We start from the raw sequence: 17,165 nt of genomic DNA on the forward strand, positions 1-17,165 counted from the left end.
ACGCTCAAAATGTCATGACCCCGCCCTCCGCATAGACCACGCCCCCTTTTAATACACTCCTAAACAGTGAAAGCTCAACTGAGAGGCGTCCCACACCGAAAGCCATCTGAATAATTGCACAATATCACCCCAGCATGCTGGACAGCGGACTTCAGTCAGGGTACCTGCATATGCACAACAGCTACAGTATTAGTTTAAATAGCAGCCTTTAAAAATGAGTTGCAAATAAGCAAGTCTTTAATTATTTACCAGATCCGAGGTTGAATCAGTCAATGAATCAGTCATCGAGACTGATCAATAATACATTGTCATTTCGCGAACGGTCACGCACGGTGCAAATTAATAAACCTGGATATGGTTTATTAATTTAGATGGGAGTCGGATAAGGAGTCAGTGTGCCGTGAGAGAGATAAATCGACATTGCGTGTCTTCAGACGGAGGGAGTCAGAGCGACTGCTGGTTTCGAAGCGGGAGGACACATGGGTCGACACCACAACCTTCCATTTCTGCTCTAATGTGTGTGATAAATACGGCGAGGACTCCGATATGAACACTCACTCTCTTCCCTCCGTCCACTCCTGACATTTCTGCGTGTCCTTGTTTTCCTTCTAGGATTTGGGGAGACGTTTCACGTTATGTTCACTGCTGAAAACGGGACTGCGGACGATATTTTCTTCGCTCATTCGCGTCTCGTGTGGACTTATTATCAGTGAGTCGTGTATCAAACATCGCGCGCTGTTGTTTTGTTATGATTCTGACGTGAGTCCGGTCGTTTGAGCTTATTTGACTGAACATGTCGGATTGTTTTTCGTCGTTTTGTACGTCTTTCTCACGAATTTTCTCCCTCCGTTGATTCTCTGGACTGCTCCATTCGGGCTATTCGCTTTTAATCTGCATGCATCCGCACGAAGAAGGAGAAAACGACAGATAAACGACCGAAGGGGCTGAAGAATGAATGAGATTCACTGAAGAACAGGAGGAAACGCAGAAAGGTATGAACCCGAGGTTTATGATTTTGGATATGCTGCAGGAGGATCGAGCACGGGCATCTATTGCCGCCTCTGGCATTTAACGAGGTTTAGCCTGTTTATTGGTGTTTTATTGATATTTTATGCTTATGTGGACACGCGCACTCATGATGCGTCAGACACAAATACAAGCTCGCGCGTAATACGCGCGGGTCATTCATGTCCAACAACAAATTGTCAAATTTGACACTTTAGGTCAACTATATACCCACGTTTACAGTTTATTCATAGCATGTAGGTTTGCAAAATGAGCTATTACCGAACAAACCTTTTGCGAAGTTGCTACAAATATTATTGCAAATTATAACATTTTGAGACGTTTTTGTGTTTAAAAAAAAAAAAAAAAAAAAATTATCGGACACATTGGAGAGGCACTTTAGAGTGATCCTGCACCATTCACCAACATAATAATAATAAAAGTGGTATTTGAGCTTTTTGAATGGATGTAATGAGATATCATGATATAAGTCTGCAGCCATACAGAGATTCAGAAAGAGCATGCTGATACCTCTATCACATATCATCTATATCACATTTCTGTCTTAAAAACGCACATTTGACCATTAACATCTCATTATATGTTATAGGCCTGCATGAAACCTCGAATTAGAGCACTCAAATGTTTCATAGAAAATCATCTAGTTCTCGACCTTTGTATGTCTTGAATGTACAGGCCTACGTGAGCTGTAATGTGAGCATTAATGTCACTACACTACATTTACTCACATTAAGGTGAATCACAAGCATCCCTGGATACGTAATATTAAATAGTAGTCGAGTCAATGCAGAAAAGCTCATTGCTTCCTGATGCTGGGTGACATTTAGGTAAATGGACACGAGTGGACCAAAGTTGAATCTCCTCAAAGCAGCGGGTTCCATTTTAAACATCACACCTCAGAGCGAGGAGAAGCCTTTTAATGTTAGTTTAGGGATAAAATGCCAGTTCTCTGCTCTAGGACTGGTTCACTGCCAAACACTCTCTCAGAACAGAGCGAAGGATTTATGTGTCTCTGTCCGAGTGTCAGAACAATTATTCTAAGCTCCGAGCAGATGAATTATAGTCAAGCATTAGCACAATATTAATGATAGCTCTCATTTTTATATTGTGGCAGTAATCATCGGATGAATTTATTTGAGTCGCTTCTCCTTTGCTTTTGCCAAAAGTGGCCAGTTCTCAGCATTTCCTTTGTATGATGGAAAGGATTTGATAGATTGGCCGCATCTGTGTCATCTTTATTTTGGCAGAGCTTTCACGGCAATGGTCTGGATTTGACATATGGATCCACATAGGGATTCAGTCATAGAAACATTATTGTCAGATGCATGATTTGTTAGCCCATTTTACCGTGCCTTGAAACAACGGCTGTGATGGTCAAGCTTCCAACAATGATTTATTTTTGTTATATTTTTTTTCACAATGTAAAAGAAGAGAACAGCGAGGGAAGTACAAAGTAAATTGTTTGAAGGACAATTTGCTCATTGGAAGGAACTATGTAAATGTCTGTTCTGGATGTGCATTAGTTCGATTAGCACTGAAATATTTTATAGTGCTATCACTATATATTGTCAAGTCAAGTCAAGTTTATTTGTATAGCGCTTTTCACAATACAGATTGTATCAAAGCAGCTTCACAGTATTAAATTAAAATAATACAACAAAGTTTGTTTCAAGAGGAATTTATTGATTGATAAAATTAAATTAAATATCCCCAAAATATCCCCATTTTGGGGTATTGGATAAGAATATACTGGATAAGAATATTGTAAATTAAAATTAAATTAAATATCCCCAAAATATCCCCATTTTGGGATATTGGATAAGAATATACTGGATAAGAATATTGTAATTCTTATCCAGTTAATAGGAAAGTCATGTAAATGTATTTGCCGAAAAGTGTGAGAATATTTATTTATTTTTAATTAATTAATTAGTCTCTTATGTGAAGTCCTGTTAAAAAAATGATTTTGGAGTAAAATCTTTTTTTGTGTGTGATTAAAGTAAAGATTATTGGAGTACGTTTTACACGATTTTTTTTTTTTTCAATATTTCACACGTTTAAATCTGTGTTAATTGCTTTGTAGTTATCAGTGTAAATCGTTTCAGTTTTTTTGTTGTTGCTGTTTTTTTTCAGTGAGGTTTGTCTCAGGTTTGGTTGACGTTTATTCAGTGGCGAAGCTTGTTCTGGGTGCTTTCCACTAAAAAACAGTTTGACATTTCCCCCTCCGTTGTCTTTGTTTTATGTTTAAACCCCCAAAATGAGGAGAACCCGGGACTTGCACAATATCCTGGTTTGACCTTCTGGTTTGAACATTACGTAGAGAGCTTGTTCACGGCATTTAACGCTCCTTTGAATCGTACCTTCTCTCGGTTTTCTATCCTCTTCAAGTGCACTTAGCTGCATTAAGCAAAGGTGTGTGCAGATGGTCCAGGCCAGCTGCTGAGAGGACATATAATATTCGTTTTCTCTTGTTCAGTGCACCGGCGTCTCATGAGTGCACAAGACCCTTGCTTTTTCTGGTACTGTTGTTTCTTTTCTTTTTATAACAGATCCAGACCCCTGTCTACTCCTGTTCTCCTCCTTTCTCTCTGTCTGCTTCTCTGGATCTTTTGCTCTCCGGGAACCCACAGGGTTAGGGTATAGTTATGCTGTCAATCATCCAGTACTGTAAGATTTTTGCTGCTTGTAGCTTCCTGAAAGGCCCAGAGGGAGTGTCCTCTGAGGTCCATATTGACACTGCAGCATTCTGGGTATTGTTTTGAAAAGTAGCTAAAGCAAACATGAATAAATCATCATCAGACTATGATTATAGTTTAAAAAATAGGTTTTAAAAAATAGGTTTTAAAGTCATACATATGGATATTTTTCTTATAAAAACCCACCGCTTCGCTTCAGAAGGCCTTTATTAACCCCCTGGAGCCGTATGGATTACTTTTATGATGGATGGATGCGCTTTTTGGGGATTCAAAATCCCAGGCACCCCTCACTCCCATTATATTTATAATTATAATTTTTAATATAACTCTGATTGTGTTTGGCTGAAAGAAGAAAGTCATATAGGATGGCTTGAGGGTGAGTAAATTATGGGATAATTTTCATTTTTGGGTGAACTAACCCTTTAAGGCATTACACATTATACTGTATATTATGCTAACATTTTATTTTAAGGCACTGCACATTACAAGAAACAAACCCTGTTCCTAACTCTATCTATCTATCTATCTATCTATCTATCTATCTATCTATCTATCTATCTATCTATCTATCTATCTATCTATCTATCTATCTATCTATCTATCTATCTATCTATCTATCTATCTATCTATCTATCTATCATCTATCTGTCTAATGTGTGTGTGTGTAAGCTTCATATAGCAGAAACTGTTACTCTAATATTTTTTGGTAACACTTTATTTTAGAGTCCTTGTTACACAGTCATGTACTTATTAAATGATGCATAATTACATGCAAATAACCTTAAACCAAACCCTAAAAGTTACTCTATAGTAAGTACATGTTGATAATTATTATTACTTTGTAATTACACAAATAAGTACTATGTAACAATGTCACAAAATTACACTTTAACAAGAACACTATCAAATAAAGTGTAACTAAAAAAAAAAAAAAATTAATCGGTGGAGTAAAAGCCTGTTCAAGATCAAAGTTTTAAGCGAAACAATGCATTTTTGTAAAAAGCATCACATTGCAATGATCCATTTGTTTGTTTGTTTTTTTAGTCTCTGGTGATTTTTGTAGTTGTAAAAACCATTCATTAAGGGTAGTCAAACTATTTAATAGAGTGGCAAAATCAGTGTAAATAGTTTTGGTGCAAAAAAAAAAAAAATGTTTGCAAATATTTTATATGTCTGATTAGTTGCAACAGACTTGGTCTTTCTTCTGTTAGTTCATTATGCGTTGACAGCCATTGCATTATAAGAACGCTCATTGCTGTATGAATGGGGTTTTCGCAAACCCACTGGGGGAGACAGAGCGAAATATAGAAAAGAGTTTGTGTGGATGCTGTCGCAACTGTCCTAGTTGTTGTGAAAAGGCACAAAAGCTGCAGGAACTGGGCGTCCCTTTTCGAGACTGCATCTGAGTCGCGGCCTTTGTGTCGTGAAGTGCTGTTCTGAATGTGTGGATGAATGCAGCAGCCTGTAACTGCAGGCGCCAGGCATCAAGGCTTTTGTGCAGGGAAAAAAACCCCCAGCTACATCTGGAACCAGGAGAGGAGGAGTGTGCGCCGTGTTCCCTCTTCCCCTTTCGCACCTCCATACGGCACTGATCGGGAGCCGTCGGAGTGATCATGGAGCACAATGGAATGTCTTGATCAACAAGTGCATATGAATGGAAAAATCAATGAACGCTCTTTTTCATAAATTGAGTGCATGTTAAATTAGCCGAATTGGTCCGTCTGGACAGATAGCGGATTGTTTGGCTGCTGTCTTTGGATCATGTCTATCGACTCGGCGAGAGGGGGGTGGGTTGCGTCGGTTTACAGCTGTGAAAGGCTAAAATAGAGCCCAATCAATGGAGCGTTGAGACGCGGGGGCAATTTACTTGGGGTATTGCTGTAAAAAGAGGCTCTGCCAGCGAAAGCTTTTCAAAACGGCTTCACACACACTTCTGTCGCCAACACAATACCAATGTGTGATTGCTTAATATCACAATCCATCCAGGCCAAGACGTTCCCCAATTAAAGGCGCCTTTTTGCCGCTTCTGAGCAGTCTAAAACAGCTCTGGTTATCCAACATATTTAACAAGACACAAGGCTTCTCCTGCTGTGGTATTTTTTTCCCCAAACTAGGATGCCGTTTGATGCCGATTTAACAGCTAAAGGGAAAGCCAGAATCGTTTCACTGATCATCACATAAAAGGGTGTTGCCATCTGCCGCCGGCTGAATAATCAACTATAGCTCATAATTTTGCATTTTGTGTGGGAAGATATGAAACTGCGCTGTGTATAATGTGTATGTGAGCAGTACAGAACTGTGTGCTAAACCACTTCAGTGCCATCCCTAATACAAATTTGTATGTGGAATTCCACAGTGATTTGGTTTGAGTGAAATTCCTTGAAAACGTTCATTTGAAAACGAAATGGAAGAACTCGCTCGACGGGATACGAAATGTCAGTCATGCATCATTCCGCTCACATCCTGTCAGTCAGCTCCCCGCGTGAGCCGGAGAAGGGAAGTCAAGCTGAACAGAGTTGTGCAGGTGATGGGGGGAACGGAAGAGAATGTTGAATATAATAGCTTGCAGACGTTAATAATAATAATAACTCACAGACGTTCAACAGAACTCCCAGATAGATTTAATAGCCATTCTCCTACTGAACGTTTTTACCGTGTTTGTTTCTATCCTGCTGTATTTGTGGGATAAGCTGCTTAAAAAAAAATGTCTGCAGATGTCAGCCAAATCTTGGATACTGTAAGTTTTGTTATTTAAAAAGTCCTGCGACTGCAGGGGTCCTCAGCTGGTGGTTCACAGGTATCTTTGGATAGGGTTGCAGTCAGCAGAGAAAAACAATAGTAAAGGCAGCAAGTAAGTAAAATACAATGAAATAAAATATTATTATTATTTAAATAATATTACTTAATACAAATGTATTATTATTATTATTATTATTAATACATTTTAAATAATGAATAAATAACAATAATAATACATATTTACAGTATTAATATATATTAATAAAACAGTAACAATTGATATTTACAATATTAATACTATTGAATAAATAACAATAGTAAATATTTATTATAATCATTAATAACAACAATTTCTAATGTGTGTGTGTATATGTGTGTATATATATATATATATATTAGAAATTGTTATTATTATTAATTTGCACAATAATTTGTTTTATTTATAATAATAAAAATATTTTTTATTTCTGTTATTATTGTTTGTATTGCAACTTAATTTAAATAAAACTATAATAAATGTTGGCACACTTAACAAAAAGCTACTCCCACAAGTGTGCAAATAATGCAAGTAAATTTACTGGTGAAATTTGTTGGTTTTTAAGGTGAAAATTTCCTTTTTGAAAACATTGATTTTTGCCAATTTGAAAAAGTAATAATTATAATTATTAATATTGTCATTTATTATTTAAACATTTTATTATTATTATTATTATTATTTAGTTGAATTATATTAAATTAAAAGTAGAATAAAATAGAATTATAATTTTGGCATACTTAGCAAAACTCAGCTACATCCATGAAACGAAAATAAACGGGAGAAAAAATTACTGGTGGAAATTGTTGGTTTAAATTATTAATTTTTTTGCCTATTTAAAAATCCTTGAAAATTGTTCTGTCACACTCAAGCGCATATTGCATATGTCAATAATCGGGTTCAGCTCATAGCCATGTGGCAGACCTGGCCTGATCAATGCGGATCAATATGCATGATAAGTGTGGTGTTATGTCATGACTGGTCATTTGTTAGCATATTCTCCCAGCAGAGTTCAGATATGTATACGTGTGTGTGAGCATGAGTGTATGTGTGTGTGTGTGTGTGTGTTTATGTGCGTGTGTGTTTGTCAGGGAGTATTCTGAGCCGAGGGATGAGGCACCACAGCTAACCAGCCAGGGACTAAAGGCAGCTGTTTGTTTGCCTGTTTGCAGAGAGAGGGAAGGAGGGGGGGTAGGAGGGAGCCCTTGGAAAGAGAAGTGGAAGGGCAGCGTGAAAAAAAAAAAGAAAATAGGAGGCACTGTCAAAACACAGCAGGAAGAAAAAAAGAGCAGAGGAAGAATAATTCACACCCAAAAGAGGGAGAGAAAGAGCAAAAAGGGATCTTTGTCTTTCACGGTCACACACTTGTAAGATGGACTCATTAGGGGTATTTGGCTTGATACCAACATTTGGCTTCGGTACGATACCAGCTCGGTTCCTCACTACATCAATATCTAATTGGCCAACAAATATACAGCCTCACAAACAAATCATAATACCTGCATAATCTATGTTGCTAAGATCATAAATGTATGTGGACAACCAGTCAACACGCTTGACTTAGTTTATGCTTCTCATAATTATAAATGTTTGTTATAAATGATAAACCTTTAGTCTTGAAATTAGTTTTATAAATTGAGTTTAAAAATGACATTCAATTTCAATTCAATATGTGTTCAATTATTTTTTAAATGGATTTTTAATGGATGATTTCGGGAAAAAAACGCTAACAATTGTCCAGCATACATTTGAACTACTCCGATACAGCATAATTCCCATTCCCAATTTGTTATTGATTCATTTTTGATGATTTCACTATTATTATAAAATGTGGTAAAAATAATCAATGAGTTGGTAGTGTAGAACTAAATTTATACAGCGGGTCTGTTGAATGCTTAAATCTGATTGGTTGACAAATTATTTTCAGGGAAACGCACGGCTAAAGTAGTTCCAGGAAGGTCTTGACCGCATTACAGTTCGCCAAATGATTTCAGTTATTTCAAAGGTCCTTCCAGACTGCAACAGCAAAAGAACCAAAACCCACAATGATATAACAAATAAATATAGTAAACAAAAGGATAAAGTTTTAGAATTAGAATTTTAAGAAATAGTATGTACGGAAAGCACATATTCCGCTTCACATCATGGCCATATTACCACCTCGGGTATGCGTTATTTTCTAATAATTCAACGGCCCGTCGTCAATTATTCCTTACATATAATAAGAAAAATGACAGGGTTTTGCATTCGCATGTTCAATTATTTTATGTAGCTTAAGAAATGAAATGCATTGAAATTGAACATTTGAACATTGAACATTGAAATGACACTTTTCCCGCCTCCAGATTAATCTGACTGTTTCATAGCTGACATAACTTAACATGCAGTAGTGTCTTAAACAACATTAATGTTCCAAGATGCTGAAACTACAGTGAGATATCCATCTGGTGCTTGTTTACAAACACGAACAATTAAAAAAATAGCACATATGGAACGTAAGAACGTGTCCTGAGTGAACAGCCCCCTTGGGCCATCAGTCATAACTCACAGTCTTGACGGCACAAAGAAGGTTCAAAGTCTTTATTGAACATTTTTAATTCAAACAGTGAAGACAGAATCAGACTTCAATGGTCTTGAGCGTATACTAGAGTCGCAGAGTTGCATCTAGGGAAAACAAGGAGGTTTGGCTTATGAGTGAGGCTGCAGATGTAAACAGAATAACTGAAAATATTCCAGAATATAAACATAATATACCGGTTTTGGGCAAGAAAATAACCATTAACTAACTTTCTTCAAATGGGCATGCACAAAAAGGATCTCCATTTAAATGGAGTATGCCATTTTTATCAGCTGTTGTAGATACTTAATAATTATAGAAATTATATATAATTATTACATTTATGCATCTTGTAACACACAATATTGATACAATATAACTGTATGTACCATTTTTGTATTGCTTGCTCTATAAACCACAGCCATCTTATAAAACAATACTGTAATAACCAGTTTAATAGTGGTATTTTTTGGGAGAATACCATAATAGCAACAAGTAATCACTATTACTATTTCTATGTCATATTTGCTATAAAATAGTTGCCTAGAAACAAAGCTATAGAACTACAGCTGCAATTGTTGAATTACAAATGATGCAGATTTCCTCTCCTCTAATATATTATACAGTACGTGACATTTCCATCAGTTAGTTCCAATAGTGTACAATAGTATTTCTGTGCTGGTAAAAGGGACTGCTAAGAGCATCTAAGCTGAAGCGAATATGATTGAAAACTGTGTAACATCCCCACTAGCGCACATCACTTTACAGCAAAACAAATGTGCCTGCACTTCTGTCGCATCTGTCTAGTACTGTATATTCATCATAAATGGAGCAAAAAATGTTCAGCGCACAGCCAGTGGTTGCAGTGGAAAATGCACATACAATGGTTGAAACAGCTGGGCAGCTAATGGCAGCAGATTATGTGGTTCACTGTGAGTTGCAATCTATAACGCTGGCATTACTTTTAACACAAGCAGATTTGGAACAAACAAGGTGGTTTATTAGTACACACACTGTTTTTGTTGTTGTTTACTCTAACTAGATCATTCCTTTTTTTTCCCTCGCAATATGTACCCATTTTCAATCCTGAATGTCATCTATGTCATGCATAGAGAGAAAGTTAGCAATGCAACAGAAGGAGACCATGTGTGAACCAAAACACAATCCCTACAGATTCCCTGGCAATGCTCTTCCTCGTACAATAGCACCAAACATTCTGAACAAACCGAGCTAGCATGTCTTGACGGCAACACATCCCATAATGAGCGCGCTGTCCAATCAATGCGCAGCGCTGGCCCTCAGCAATGCACCTGCTGACCTAGGCAGAATCCACACGACCATTACAATGCCCACCAGTCAATGCACAGGACTAATATCCATGCAGTTTACATGCTGTCGCAATCTAATGTCAACACTGTATCAGCACTCTAACTCCTGGCTGATATTCGATTGGACATTATAGACGCTGTTGACCTCATTATAACCAGTGCAAACCACTGTGTTTAACGACCTGGCAGAGACGAGACTTGAGCCACAGGTAGGCTTTTTATTGTGTATACTGTATGAATGTTGTCTCCTAGTTAAAGGATTATGTGTATTATGTTGTTATTTTGAAACTTTTTCAATTATAATTAGTACCTATACTACTTTAAATGACAAAGGAATTTAAATAAATCATTTTATTCAGCAGGGACACATTCAATTGAAGTACAGTGCCCTCCACAATTATTGAACCCCCTGGTAAATATGATCAAAATTGGCTGTAAAAAATAAATCTGCAACGATTATCCTTGTGATCTTTCATTCAAAAAATGTGAAAAATTCTAACCTTTCATTGAAGTAAAAGAATTGAAAGTGGGGGGAAATCACATTATGAAATAAATGTTTTTCTCCAAAACACGTTGGCCACAATTATTGAAACCCTTTTATTAAATACTTTTTGCAATCTCCTTTTGCCAAGATAACAGCTCTGAGTCTTCTTCTATAATGCCTGATGAGTTTGGAGAATAACTGACAAGAGATCAGAGACCGTTCCTCCACACATAATCTCTCCAGATCCTTCAGATTCCCAGATCCATGTTGGTGCTTCTCCTCTTCAGTTCAGCCCACTCATCAGGTCAGGGGACTGGGACGGTCATGGCAGAAGCTTCATTTTGTGCTCCACAACAAATTTTTGTTTTGATTTTGATGTTTGTTTTGGATCGTTGTCCTGATGGAAGATCCAACCACGGCATATTATAAGATTTCTAGCAGAAGGCGTCAGGTTTAGATTTTTTATCTGTTGATATTTGATAGAATCCACAATGCCATGTATCTGAACAAGAAGTCCAGGACCTCCAGCAGAAAAATATGCCCACAACATTAAAGATCCAATGGTATATTAAATTGTACACATGGGGTACTTTTTATCCTTGTGTTCACCAAACCCATCTAGTGTGTTTGCTGCCAAAAAGCTCTGTTTTAGTCTCATCTGACCACAGAACCCTGTGTTGTTTGAAGATCCAGTCGTGTCTGACAATTAAATTTGCTGGAATTTGTTTTTGGATGAGCGAGGAGGGTTTTTTTTAAACCCTCCCAAACAACATGTGGGGATGTAGGGGTTGTTTGATAATTTTTTTTTTTTAGGCTTTCTGACCCTAAGACTCAACTAATCTCTGCAATTCTCCATCTGTGGTCCTTGGAGAGTCTTTGGCCAGTCAAACTTTCATACTCGCCGTGCATTAAGACAGTATAGACACACGTCCTTTTCCTGTCAGATTCATAACATCTTTAGTTGGTTATAACTTCTTAATTATTGCCCTGATGGTCAAAATGGGGATTTTCAATTCTTTAGCTATTGTCTTACAGCCGCTTTCTAGTTTGTGATGCTCAACAATCTTTTGCTACGCATCAGAACTATATTCTGTGGTTTTACTCATTGTGATGGATGATTAAGGGGATTTGGCCTTTGTGTTTCCTCATATTTAAACTTCTGTGAAACACGAAGTCATAGCTGGACAGTTTCATGTTCCTAGTCACCCTGGTGTACTAAAAAAGGTAAATATTAATGGGAATATACTTCAGAGATATTTTACTCGTAAAAAATTCTAGGGGTTTCAATAATTGTGGCCAACATGTTTTGGAGAAAAACATTTATTTCATAATGTGATTTCCCCCCCAATTTCAATTCTTTTACTTCAATGAAAGGTTAGAATTTTGCTAATTTTTTGAATGAAAGATCACAAGGATAATCGATGCAGATTTATTTTTTACAGCCAATTTTGATCATATTTACCAGGGGGTTCAATAATTGTGGAGGGCACTGTGACAGTGAAGACATGTTTCTATTTGAAACAAATGCTGTTCTTTTGAACTTTCTATTGATCAAGTAATTAAATAATAATAATAATAATAAACATTTACATTATTAACAATATTAATAATAGTAGTAATAATTTATATTTACAATAGTAATACTATTTAATAAATAATAATAGTAAAGATTTATTATAACCATTAATAACAATATATATATATATATATATATATATATATATATATATATATATATATATATATATATATATATATATATATATGTATATGTATATATGTATGTATGTGTGTGTGTGTGTGTGTGTGTGTGTGTGTGTGTGTTTATTATATTTATATTTGAAACAAATGCTGTTCTTTTGAACTCTCTATTGATCAAGTAATACTGAAATAAAATGCATCATATTTTCTAAGAAAAATAATTAACCAGCACAATTGTTTTCAACATTGATAATAGTAATAAATGTTTCTTGAGCTCCAAATCAGCATTCATAAAATTTATAAAAATTAAAAAAGAGATACTTCAAAGTTTAATAATATTTCACTATAGTATATTGTATATAATTGACATATGCTTAAGTATTAAAAAATATTTATACAATAGGTATTGAAATATATTTAGTTAAATAATTTATATTAAAAAGAAAAAATTCATCAAACTGGTGGCGGTGAGTTGATAGGGGTCTGAAATAAATAAAAAAAGGCACATGATGCAACGAATAACATTTGTTACAGTGAAGCTTTAAAGCAGAAGCTACATTCTGATTGTATGCAAATGAATAAATGATAAAACTAACACGCATTTCCACTTGCCAAATTTCAGTGGCCTTACAATACCTTAACCATTCTTTCTGCCCGGTCATGGTCTCGGGTTGGTAAGCAGGTGCAAATAAAAACACTTACCATTTAAGCCTCTGAATTTTTTGTTAAAATGAGTCATCCTTCTTTTCCCATGGATTCTTGTTTTCACAGTGGCTTGATTTCTCCCAAAGATTGCTTATATTGATCGCCTGAATTAATGTAGTTTTAGCTTAAACAGAGGGTCGCGCGGCTATGCAGAGCTCGACATGGTGATGAACTCTAATGCTTTGAAGGTACAATATCGATCGGGGTATCCACACTCTTTTTCTGTTATTTGTAAAAGGGATTGATTCTTCGGGCGTGATGTTGCATGCTCGTGTGTAGGTGGGTGTGCGCATGTAAATGAGTGCGTAGGTGTGTGTTTGTGCCAGCCTTGATTGGTGATTGCATCTGTTAAACACTGCAATCTTTTCTATTTTAGAGGCAACCAATTTAGAATGAGGCACCTTCACACTTGTATAATCACCCTCCACTAAATTGCAAAAACACACACACACACACACACACACACACACACACACACACACACACACACACACACTTGGGCACAAGTCAAAAGGCACGATTTCTCACACACAGCCGCTCGCGTGCACAAATTTTGCCATAAAACGGGCTGACACATGAGTCAGTGATCCCATGTCCCGTATAGGGAGCTCTGTCAGACTGCCGCGTCTCTGAGTGGGACTGGAAACCCAGTTGTGGAACTAATTAGCTTTGCTTAACTGAGGATGGATATGGATTGCTCCTGACAGCTGTCTGCTCTCATTCATTTGTGGAAGAGACACATTTGTTTGGAGATGCTTGTTTTTTTCTCTCTCTTGTTTAGCCGTTTTACAAAGCCGAGGTCCCGGTTAAAGGTGCCGTCGTTCTCTGGAGATGTCCGACAAGGTCAGAGGCATGGGAGCCTGTCACCTCACTCCTGATTCATTCTCTCAATCCTCTCGCAATCCTCTCACAGTCACCTTTCCTTTCGGGCGTGCGCATGAGCGTGCCCGTGCCCGTCTTTGCACCTGTGCATCAATGTGGTGTGCATAGACCCACCCAGCATGTGTTCTTAGATTCCTCTTCCTCTGCACTTAAACGTCCTTGTGTATAAATAGCAATCAACCTGACCCTCGTGCACCCAGATATCGAGCCTTTTTCAGGGTAGTAAGCTTTTGTGCCGAATCCCTCTCTGGTGGGGAAGGGGGTGGAGGAGGGGAAGTGGAGGCAGATTCCAGCTGCACCGGGGCTTGATGGGATTTATGACCCATCCTGAGCTTTTCCCTCCACTGGCGCCTTTCCCATTGGCTAGAATTAACAAGCAAGGGAAAGGAAAAACAAACAAACAAACAAATTACAGGGGAACAAACCGAGGAGGTAATAAGCATGTCGGGACATGCAAAGCTCGCTGTACGTGCTTGGGCGGATGGAGGAGGGTGGAAGAAGGCCCGCTGGTATAGCAGAACCCATCTCCACCCCCTTCGCATCCTCTATTCTCATCCGTTTCATCTCCGTCCTGCACTTTTCTCGCTCTATCTCTTCATCCGGCGGTTCACGTGGGCAGCGGGAGACAGATGGGCGGATGATGGATCTGACGTGATAGACAGCAGGCTGATGGATGGGCGCCGGGCTGATACGGGATTAATGTGTAGCGGAGGCCACGGCCGCCCAGCGGAGGGCTTGCTGATAGATAGATAAAACAGACGAGCAGATAAACAAGAGAGCTCTAATCCACGCCCCCTTGATGGACAGAAAATCAAAGGCAGGGGAAGGAGTGGCGATGGAAAAGGTGGGCCTTTGTAGTCGACCACAGCCCAGAGAGATAACAGACAGCGGAAAGAGGCAAGAAGTGGATATGAGAGGGAGAGGAAAAGTTGGGAGACCTGGAGGTGGAGGTTTTGGATGCATTTGATGGACCTTGAGTTGATGTCTTCGGGCAAGGACAAAACCATGGACCTCTGGGTAACACATTCTGTCAGCTTATAATCCACAATCAGGCACTTACCGGCCTTAAATCTATGATCCAGTTAACCCCTGCTGGTAGAACTACACCATCTGTGGGAAAAAACTACTTTTTCTCAATCCAAAAGTAGGTGTATTCTGATGAAATAACTATTTTTATAAAGTTAATTTTTATTTACCCTTTTTTTTTTTTTTTTTTTTTTTTATGAACCCCCATAAGGTGCGGCCATATTTTCCGTAGTTTGGCAAATCAAGATATTTCAATAGGAATCCACACGGTCGAGAATTTTGCATAAGGGCGAAAGATTTGTCCCACATATTTCACATCAGGTTCAAGTTGGTCACATTAAATTGAAGCGTTGACAAACAGAAAGTTGCGTTGTTTGAAAGTGACTTCTGTGTGAGCTGTGTTTCATACACATTGACAATGGACTTTTTTCTCTCACTAAATTCCACCAACATGTGAATGCACCTTTACAGCTTTTCAGGGAGTCCCCGGACCCCAGTTAAAAAAAAAGCTGAGGAACTGTCTTTGAGATGAATGAGAATGCTAACAGATATATTTCTCTAGCTCTTCCAGAGTGGATGGATTTTTTAGAGGAGGTCAGTCGTGGGAGCACAGGTGAAGCCGAATGGAATGATGAGCCGGTCGGTATTGGACATTCATGTCGAATGCAGGAAGCGTAGCAGCAGTGGACAGGAAAGAGCTGTGCGAGGGTTAAAGGCAAGAGGAAGCTGTCTCCAGAATGATATTGAGCGATAAGCTTTCTCTCACTTCCAAGTTGCAGGGGACCCCGGAGGTGCCGCAATCGATCTCTGTTTGCTTAGAACCCACTACTGTGTCACCCAACGGACACACACACCAAACAAGCCAACAAGCTTTTAGCCTTTATTTATCTGGCCTCTGATTTTGGCTGAATGAATGACAACCTGATTAACACATAAAGGTCCTTGTAAATCTTTCATTGGACCGGAGTGAGCCTCACACATGCGGAGAGCGCCGGTGTAGAGTTACGGTGCAGTGGCGAGGCAGTAAGGTGAATGATTGTGTCGATTAACGAGATGGCGCGACAGAGAATGCCCATTTTAAAGAGTACAAGCGAACGAGGGAAGGACAGAGGGAGAGAAATGAGCGAGCGAGCAGGGAAGCAAAGGGAGAGCAAGTGAGCGAGTAATGGAGGTTAGTGATGGGAGTGTTGACAGGGAGTGTCAGCCCTAACCACAATGACCCGGCGACGACCGCCGAATGCAAAATTGGGTGAATTTGAGTGTGATGCCGAACGTGAAGCGCATGTGAAATGAGACATGAATTCGAAGTAAGATGTGAAGGGAATGGAAATCAGGAGACCAAAAGAGTGGGATGTTTTTCAGAATGTCTTTTTTGTCCTTTTCAACCCCCTCTGCTTTTGAGGGTGCTTTATGAAAGCAATGGCGATGATGTAAACATCAAAAGCATAGCGTAATTCAATTAGACTATGACTCCTTTAAATACAATGCTTTTTTTTTTTTTTTTTTTATGACCACACCACTTTTTTCCTCCTCAAATTATCATGTCTGTGTGAATGTTAAGTTTGACAGTGAGTTAATTTGATTCCAGATTTATTGGGAGTCAGATTCAGTTTGATCTGATTTGATAAAAAAACTGTTTTAGTATTTTTGTAGGTGTATTTATGGGATTCTTTACATACTTCCCCTTCATGTCAGTTGGCAGATGTATGAATGATTTGAGTATATTCTTGATTTGAGACTTGAGTTGTGAGAGAGTGTCATTTGCATGTGATAGTGTACTATGGTCGTCCTGCGGACTCCTATGGAGAAAATAGGTTAATTGTTACACACCAGTAATGAGCATTTGGGGGCTAATGGAGTTAACGTGTAACTTTGCCGATTTTTAACCCATTTTGTATTGTTACAGTGTCTGTAGTATATGTAAATGAACGCTGTTTGCTCATTCTCTGTGTCACCTGGACTGAGAAATTCACGTTTATTTGTCAGC

The 17,165-nt window shown here is 38.1% G+C and overlaps 1 protein-coding gene across 1 annotated transcript in view; it reads left to right on the forward strand.

Annotated features, from left to right (window-relative positions):
- The first annotated feature begins 226 nt into the window (after positions 1-226).
- The window catches only part of adgrl1a (adhesion G protein-coupled receptor L1a), a 183,848-nt gene continuing 166,909 nt past the window's right edge, over positions 227-17,165 (forward strand). Inside the window, exon 1 of the mRNA XM_082150570.1 lies at positions 227-992. The gene's annotated coding sequence lies outside the window, so the exon portion shown is untranslated. The remainder of the gene's footprint in view (positions 993-17,165) is intronic.

This window comes from Leuciscus leuciscus, assembly GCF_965113295.1.
Source record: "Leuciscus leuciscus genome assembly, chromosome: 1".
Taxonomy (NCBI): Eukaryota; Metazoa; Chordata; class Actinopteri; order Cypriniformes; family Leuciscidae; genus Leuciscus; species Leuciscus leuciscus.